We start from the raw sequence: 10,122 nt of genomic DNA on the forward strand, positions 1-10,122 counted from the left end.
GGAATCAAAGACCATGGATGAACATACTGAATCTCCTAAGAAGTCAAGGAAGCGAAAGGCTTCTCAGAACTTCGCCGTGGTCGCTCACAATGGTCAAGCCGTCCCCAACCAACCAGCTCAACCCCCTGCTAGAAAACCATACAATGGAACTGCACCCTTGTGCAACCAATGTAGCCTCCATCATCACGCCAATGTGCAGTGCCGCAAATGCCAAACTTGTGGACTTATAGGCCACACAGCAAGAGTCTGCCCAGCTGCAGCTACGCCAAACCAAGCTGGCAACAATCCTGCTCAAGGTCGTTTTCTACCAGGCTCTTGTTTCAACTGTGGCGAGATGGGTCATTTCCGAAGAAATTGCCCAAGCTTGCTAATGCAAATCCAGCACAAGGATGATCACCCGACTGACTAGAAGACAACATTGTTTAGAAATAATCATGTCTTATGTATTAAGTTTCTTTTGTTGTCAAGATCCAAGGAACAGTTGATATCGTTGTTTATAAATAAATCTTTCATTTACATCGCAATGTATTTCTATGGTTGCATGTATAAACGACATATCCCTTGCAATACCGACAATCAAGGAACCGTATTCCTTGAAGAACAAACTACCCCCAAAATTCTCCCATTCTATAATCGCTTGCGTCTTCCACGGAATTCCTAAATACCCGTTTATTCTAAGGAAACGAAGTACAAGGCGCAGGTTACAACACAAGACGAATACCCAAGGTACCACTATAAATCCTTAATAGGGTACCTAGGAATTTCCCGTAAGTCTTTAATTGTTGTATACCTTCATTCGAATGTGGTGATTCCTTGTAATCAAAAATCGAATTTTGGGAGATCTTTCTATCTTCTCAGATAGATTCCAGTGAACATTGAGATCCGTCGACAGGTTTCCATATCCGTATTCAATCGATAACAAGTTAATAACAAATTATTATCAAATTAAACAATTATGTGACTATGTGCTTATGTGTTTCCTTATGTATTGTTGTGTGATCCAAATTATGTTATCCAAATCTTCGTAGAATCTTACATATCCGTGTACAAGAGATTCATAGTAGGATGCCCAAAAGGTATTACTTAAAATCCTCAATGGACTTCTATGTTATAGTTAAGTCCCTCGGATTATAAAGTACTACTTCATAATTAGACCCCTTGAGTGGTCTAGCTAAACAGATTCATCCAAAAATCTGGTTAGGGATATCATGTGATGATATAGCTGAAAGGACTCCTTGGTGGCCTAACCAAGAGGATCCCCTGTCGATCTAATTAAAAGGAACCAATGGAAGTCTAGTCACCCTCGTCACAAGTTTGATATCCTTCCCCAAAACATTACAAAACAAACTGTGCGGACTGTGCAAGGGATTACGTAATTATGGATGCATACATAATTATGGAATTTAGTGCACAGAAATCACAGCAAGTTCTGTCATGTGTCTAGAGTTAACCCTATTCATTTTCAATTCTGATGAAGCATCCGTTGAGGAAAAATGAACTAGCTATTCATTTTTCACTTCTGAAGAATATCCGTTGAGGAAATGAATATCCGTTTATCCTTCATTTCCAAATCTGAAGAATACCCGTTGAAGATGACCCCGTTTGTTCATTTTCGTTTCTGAAGATTATCCGTTGAGGAAATGAATATCCGTTGTGTAATCCTTCATTTCCAACTCTGAGGAAGCAACCGTTAAAGATGACTCCGTTAGCTCATTTTCGTTTCTGAAGATTTATCCGTTGAGGAAATGAATATCCGTTGTGTAATCCTTCATTTCCAACTCTGAGGAAGCAACCGTTGAAGATGACTCCGTTAGTTCATTTTCGTTTCTGAAGATTATCCGTTGAGGAAATGAATATCCGTTGTGTAATACTTCATTTCCAACTCTGAGGAAGCAACCGTTGAAGATGACCCCGTTTGTTCATTTTCGTTTCTGAAGATTATCCGTTGAGGAAATGAATATCCGTTGTGTAATACTTCATTTCCAACTCTGAGGAAGCAACCGTTGAAGATGACTCCGTTAGTTCATTTTCGTTTCTGAAGATTTATCCATTGAGGAGATAAATATCCGTTGTGTAATCCTTCATTTCCAACTCTGATGAAGCAACCGTTGAAAATGATTCCGTTTAGTTCATTTTCGTTTCTAAAGATTTATCCGTTGAGGAGATGAGTATCCGTTGGGTAATCCTTCATTTCCAACTCCGATGAAGCAACCGTTGAAAATGACTCCATCTGTTCATTTTTCGTTTCTGAAGATTTATCCGTTGAGGAAATGAATATCCGTTGTGAAATCCTTCATTTCCAACTCTGAGGAAGCAACCGTTGAAGATGACTCCGTTAGTTCATTTTCGTTTCTGACGATTTGTCCATTGAGGAAATGAACATCCGTTTGCTTATTCCGTCATTTCCATTTCTGAAGAATACTCATTGAGGAAAATGACTCCGTCTGTTCATATTCGTTTCTGAGGAATGACCGTTAAGGAAATGACAGGATATTGCCTTACATATCGCTGGTGGTTATTTGGCAAAGTCACAAATAGACTCCTACGAATAAATTTCGGGACGAAATTTCCTAAAGTAGGGGAGACTGTGACACCTGTGCCACCGCGACCATCAAACAAATACCAAGCCGATGAAATATTGTATTTCATACTTGGGATCTTGTATAAATATGTGTATGTTTTGCACATATCAATTATTGTTCAAATTCAAACTCTACATCGCTTTCTGGAGCATTATACGCAAACTGGTGCGTAAACGTACTCAGTTTATTGCGACAAATACTCCGGAACATCAACATGCACTCAACGTACCATAAATAACCTTTACATAACTTAGAAATAAGTTTTGAAGGCTTTGGTATAGCAAAAACAAGTTAATTCGCCTACAGAGACTAAACTTGACAAACTGCGAAAGTATGCCAATCTGAACTATAACGAACATTCCGGAACATGTCCATAAGTTAAACATACCATAAATATCCTTTACATAGCTTAGAAATAGGCTTTGAGGGGTTTGGTATGCTAAAACAAACTTTTGGATCATTCAGGGACTAAAAGTGTCAAAAAGTGCACAAGTTTGCACTTTCGCGCATAACTTACGTTCTGAATACATCCGGACATCCAAAAATTTATGTAAGCATCCTTATATTATGCCTTAGTGTTTGGCATGAGAAAAATCCATTCGTCGCGTCATTTGGATCGTCTTTCACGCTTATGCGCATTCCGTCGTAATTAAGCGAACATCGCGATCGTACGGCCAAACGAACCGACATCCGACATATTTTTGGGCATGTTTCATGTCCACAATGTTTAGGCATCATTTTAGGGCCTTAAAGATGGCTTTACAGGTCTTAGAAGGGCTGGAAATAGCTTAAACACGCAACAGGGACCAAAAGTGTAAATTCTGCAAGTGGTGCAGATCAGAGGGGCCAGGCGGCCCGCGTAAGGATTGCCCAAAACATGAGGTGGGCCGCGTGAACATGTCTGACAGAAGATTTTGCATTTAATGCAGAATCTGGCCTTTCGTTCGATCAAAGGGCGATGCCTTTTCACCCAAATGAAGGGCCAAGGGTCAAGTTCACTGAATTTAACCCCTGGACACATGTACGCACGGGATCAAGGCACGATATTCGATAAAACGATCCTAACGGTTCCACCTTTCCTATAAATACCCCCCCCCCTTTAGTGTAAAAATCACAAAATCAGATCTTGAAGCTCTAAGTTGAAACCATTGTTTCATACCTGAGCTATTTGGTCTTGATTTGCACTCGGGGACCCTCCGTAAGTCTTCTTTCGCTCTTTTATTCGCTTTTCGAGTCCGAAAGTCAACGTTTCGAAAGTCAACGTTTAGTTGACTTTCTGCATTGACCAGCTTATGGTCGATGCGAAGTTCATGGAACTTCATAACGTGAGCGTGATCACGATGGTTATGGTCCATAGTGACCATACCTACTGATCACCACGTTATCTAGGCTCGGTGACGAGTCGTAGTTTCGGCCAAAATGTGCATTCTTGCATATTTTGTAACCAAACTACTCGTGAGCATCAAAGCCGTTTGTTTTGATGTCAAACCTGTTTTCAAACTTAGTTAAGCATGTTCTAACATGCTTAGCTCGTCACGTTTAGTATAGTGCTTATATAGGGTCGTAAGGTAAGCGATCTAAACCATCGCTTATACTTCCGAACCCGACCCATTTGGTCGATCTTTAGGATCCGACCAAACATATTAGGTGACCATAGCTATAACCTTCCGAGGTTATACCTTGTGGTCGCAATGTTAGGCGTTCCGAACGCGTTCTACGCGAGCGACGCGTTAGGGTAGCGTAAGCTACCTAAACGGGTCGTGATGGACCGTAAGCACTTAGGTTAAGTTTCATTTTAGTATGTAGGTTTTGTTAAACCATATTACACGAGTCTCCATACTCGTTTGGTTTTCAAACCCGCGTACTGTCCGATCCTTCCGATTTGGTCCGGTATATTAACATAAGCTACCTATTAGGTGCCGTTGATATTCCGTGATCTTTAGCATTATCTGGTTATTATACAAGGAATTCAAAGCAATCTCAGGTGAGTACATTGAACCCCTCTTTTACTGTTTTCTAAACTGTTTTGGGGTGAAACACATGTGCCTATCTGTTACTTTCATGCTTTCCTGTTTTCACATCATATACTTGCTATGTTCAATAGTACATATATAGTACATGATTTCATTGTGTTTATGCTATGTATGTCCATCGTGTGCATACTTAGCACAACACTTTACATTACATTTTCATGCTATGTATGCCCATTGTGTGCGTACTTAGTACATCGTTTTACATCACATGCTATGTATGCCCATTGTGTGCGTACTTAGTACATTGTTTTACATTACATGCTATGTATGCCCATTGTGTGCATACTTAGTACATTGTTGCACATTGCATTACTGTTGCATATGCTCATCCAGCATATGAACACATCACACTACATTTTGAACTGTTGTACTCTACAATACATTTCATGCTACGTACGCCCATTGTGTGCATACGTAGTACATTGTTTCACATTGCATTACTGTTGCATATGCTCATCCAGCATATGAACACATTACACTACATTTTGAACCGTTGTAACCATTTGACTATGTGAACCGTCTTAACCCTTCAATTTCATGAACCGTCTGTAACCATTGAACCGTGTAAACCAGTTGTATCCGTTGACATGGATTACATTTGACAATAGACATTTGACTATACATGAACATTTCTGCCGTTGTTAAACATTTCATCTTGATGGTTTGGTTTGAGTAAGTGATTTAAGTAACGAGGCATGTGTAATATGATACAAGCATGGTGGATACGCCGCTGGTACTTCCTATATATAAGTGTTTGTATGGTATTACATATCGTAGCGTTATTTGAATCATTTCAATTTGAAACATAGAACATTTTATACAAATAACACGCTTTTCACAAGACATTGATTTACAAACAACAAATCTTATACAAACTCTTTTTACATGGTTATTCAGTTAACCATGCATTGTTCTCTTATTTATACATATCATTTGATCTTACCGTTTTTCAAATGATTTACAAGACAAAGCAAAATACGAGGTTCATGACTAAACATTTTCTCAAACTCAAGTCATGAATTCCGTTTTCACAAAACCAATGTATCTCACAGGCATTTTTATGCTGACGTACCTATTTTCACATGTGTTTTCAGGAGATGATGCATAGGACTTATCAAGACATACTTAGGCGGACCTGTGCCTTAGTGACTTAAAACGAGACAAGAACTAGTTAATTTATGTTATGTACGCTTTGATTCTTGTTTAGACAATGTAAACTTTCATGTTTGATTTATAAAACGAAACTTCATTTGCCATGGATTTGAAACAATTGATTCTGTTACAACACTCCCCGACGTTTCCGCCACGTTTTGTATGTTCTACGTGGTCGGGGTGTGACAGTTAAAGCTGTCAACCTGTTGAATGTAGTTAAAAGAATCGTTGCACAGTAGAACTTCAACAGTATCTCCCCAAATACTTGTTATCAACCACTTATTGTCTTGAATTATATTCGTCCTTTGCTGCGGCTCCAAATGTTGAACTATGCGAGCATTGCTGAAAGAAAATACCGTTATCCAATCATCATGTTCATATTTGACCAATTCTGCAGTTAGTTCATCAGAATATTGAACAACAATGCCATGGAGCTTGTTCGAAATTGTTAGAAAATGCACTTGGCAAGGATTGACTTGAATACGCTCGGGAAAACGAAGAATACTGAACGATTCAGATATAACATCAAAAGCAACAATGTTACATTCACCAGGTGGAATCCAGTAATTGGAAACAGTGAAATAAATTGTTTTGCCGGAATAAATTCCAGGAGACCATGAATAAAAGTTTGAACCTAACATACATCCTTTCAAGAAACTCAATTTTCTCCATGAGTCATTATGTCGTGAATATACACGAGCAGTAACTGCCCCAACGAAACAGTTAATATGAAGCACTTTCAGATCGTTGTGCTCGTCAACGTACATCCCACCCGTATCGTCATGTTGACCAAAATAACGACTAAAATAGTCGTCCGATATCAAGTTAAAACGCCTAGTGGTTGGATTCCAAAGGACGAGCTCATTGGCATCAGTCCTCCTAATGCAAAGTAAAATCAGTCCGTTAAACGAACCTATAATGATTAAAAAGGATGGCTCGACATCGTATGGAAAAGTGACGATTTTTCTGGTATCGACTTCCAAGTTGCCAGATACTATGTCGTCAACGACAATGGTATTTTCATTCAAAGAGAGCAGCTTCTTTTGTAGTAAGTTTGAAACTCGTCGAGTATGTATTAAGACAAACTTTGGTGTAGATAACTCATAACACCATTGTTTGCAAACACACTTGAATTGACAAACTACCTTTGCAGGTAGTCTCGATAAGATCTCTTCAAACATCATGTCATCACCAATACGTTCCATGATCCTTAATACTCTGATAACAAAAAAAAAATAAATAAACAAAAAACGATTGTATAAAAACTTATTGTATAAACACTTGAGAACTATCAATTGCATATCAAAAATTTTATAATATAGTTTACAATAACTAACCGGGTTAGTGGAGGTGTTATGTGTAAGAATCTAAGAATGAGAAATAATGAAACGAAAAATGGGTATTTATAGGACTTTCATACTATACATTGTAAATCGGTTATTATTACTAAATTGACGTAAATTTGTTAATAAATACCGACAAATCTGTTTTAATATTTCATATATATAAAACTTGCTAAAAAAATATGAAGTTTTAACAAAATTAGATTTGTTCTCATTAATTGCTAAATGGGTATACAACTATTTCCATAGCATTCACCAATCTATTTATGTTTCGATAGTAATAAAACTATATATTTGGAAAACTTAATTTTAAATATAAGATTTATTACATATCAATATTATAGTCAACTAAAAAGATCACATCTACAGCAAATTAAATGTTGGCAAATATAAATTTCTTTCTTACAAAATTTATTATTATTTACAAAATTGAATAATACACTATACAATACCTAACCGTGTAAGTGGAGGTGTTGTGTATAAGAATTGAAGAATGAGAAAGAATTACACAAAATATTGGTATTTATAGGACTTCAATTATATATTGGAAATCTGTTATTATTAAAAAAAAAAGCTCAAATTTTTTTTTTATATATAGATGTTGCTAAAAAAGGGATTTAAAAATAATTATATTTAAAGTCGTTAGTTGTTACATGTTTTAACAACTTTTTCAATAACTATTAACAACCAACTTATGTTTCTGTTCAAATAAAAACATATCTTTGGAAACCTTACAATTAACTATACGATATATTAGATATATATTAATATAGTTAATATAAAAAAAGGCAAATATCATCAAGTTAAATGTTGGTATATTATTTGTACCAAACGCGTATTTATATAGTCAATAAGAAAGAGCGATTCTCATCTACATAAGGAAAATACATTGTGAGATTGAAAATCTATTTACATCTTGAATGTACATATTTTAAATCACATAATGAAAAAGTTACGAAAGACTTATCGTTTAGGTGAACTTATTTATTAATTTTTGTATTATGATTTTTATGGATATGTCAGTTGAAATTAGATTGGAATTCAATCGAGATTCGATTGAAATTCAGCACAAAGAAAACCAACACAAAATATAAAAAACCTCGGTTCAATCCAGACATTGATATTGAAATACCAATGAATGTTTAATATAATGTAATGATTGATAAAAGTTGAATGTTTAAATCAAAAAATCTGATTTTAAATAATAGAAATATGAGCTAATTTAATTTCTTGCTAACTTTCTCCGAAGTCTTGAAAGTACTTGAAGTTGAAGACACGTAGACGTCATCCAATGTACGTTTTTTATTTTTATTGGTATCACAACTGGTGTTAACATCATCGTCCTTCACACTTGGGATGTGACTTTTCTTCTTTATAAATTCTTTATCATTTACCTAAAAGAAATGTGAAAATATATTAAAAAATAATATAATTAATAATCATATAACTATTAATTTATTAGTATGAAACGTGTATTGAAAAAAAAATTACCTCCGTAATCTTCATCTTTTCTTTGAGCTTATTAATAATTGACTCATCATCAGTCAAGTTCGTGACAAAATACATCTCATCAAAGTTAGTAAGATTATAATTTGTTATCTCAATTTTAAAGGCAAACTTCTTTCCAATCAAGTTGTTTAAATCCACGGGAAAGATTACTTTTTCAACAACCTATGAATCAAAATATTGTATGAAAAAGTTAATAAGAAATTTTTAGAAAATAAAATGAAAAAAATAGACAAAGGGAAAAATGATTTATACATACAGGTGTTATATTTTCTTGAAACAATTGTTCAGCCGACTTGAGAACAACTTTTTCAATGATTTCATCAACCAGAGGATGAAATAATATTAGTGGAACATCATCACTGTTGTCTTCCACTTGAACTTTTATTTTGAATCTAATTAAGTTAAATAGAATCACACATATATACAAATAGATTATTTTCCAAAACATATATATATTATATAAGATAACAAATTATTATATTACCTTGGAACTGGATATATAACACTTTCATCACAATTAGGGTTCTTGCAAACATAGAAAAATTGTTCCTCCATACTCGGGCTGTCTATAAAATCTGTACCAGCCTCGATTAAACATTTAGGACACTCCATATAGTGCCAACCAAAATGCTTATCGATACCAGTAATAGTACCAAGTATGATAACAAATTGAGGCTGTATAAAATAAAATTTATGAAAATAGTTAATTTAAAGACAATGTTCATCTACTTTTGCCATTATAAATATATATACACACCTTCATAATTTGCCAAAGATCATATATATTCCTCAAAGGAGTATTCATGATAAATTCATCAGTTGACATCTACAATAATATAAACGAAAAGTTAATTTTGTATGTAGAAAATAAACAAAAAAGTGGCATTAATAAATTTATATATTACTGGTAGAATAGAGTACAAAATAAATCAAAATTAAACTAATACCTTTTCAAATTCGAGGTGAAATAAAGTTTTTTCTCTTGTAATGTATAAATTTCTAACAACTTTGAACATGTATTTATAAAGACATTTTAATTTAGGAAGTTGTTTAATTTAAAATGTTATATTACGATTTAACCTAAATCTATATATAAAGTAAATACTAAGATGATTGTATTTATTTTTGATTTATGAATTTTATATTTACTATATATCTTTTTTTTAGAAAGAGTTTGACTATTATGTTTTTGGAATGAATCGATGATTCGATAATTAATACACTTAATTTAGAAAGTTTAAAACTATTTTAATAATGTTTTAGTATCTTTTTAACAAATTCAAAACTTATATTTAAATTATAATAATTAAGAAAGTGTAAATAAACATTTTTCCGTAAAGTTAATAAATTATAATTTAAATTTAATAGTCATAATATAAGTAAATATGGTGAGAATTTACTTGTATGATATCGACAGATATATATTATATATTAAAATAAAACTAATGAGATTATGTAATTATTTGGGTTTCTTTGTACAAAATCTTTTAACCCATATGTCTT

Source organism: Helianthus annuus, chromosome 12, assembly GCF_002127325.2.
Source record: "Helianthus annuus cultivar XRQ/B chromosome 12, HanXRQr2.0-SUNRISE, whole genome shotgun sequence".
NCBI lineage: Eukaryota > Viridiplantae > Streptophyta > Magnoliopsida > Asterales > Asteraceae > Helianthus > Helianthus annuus.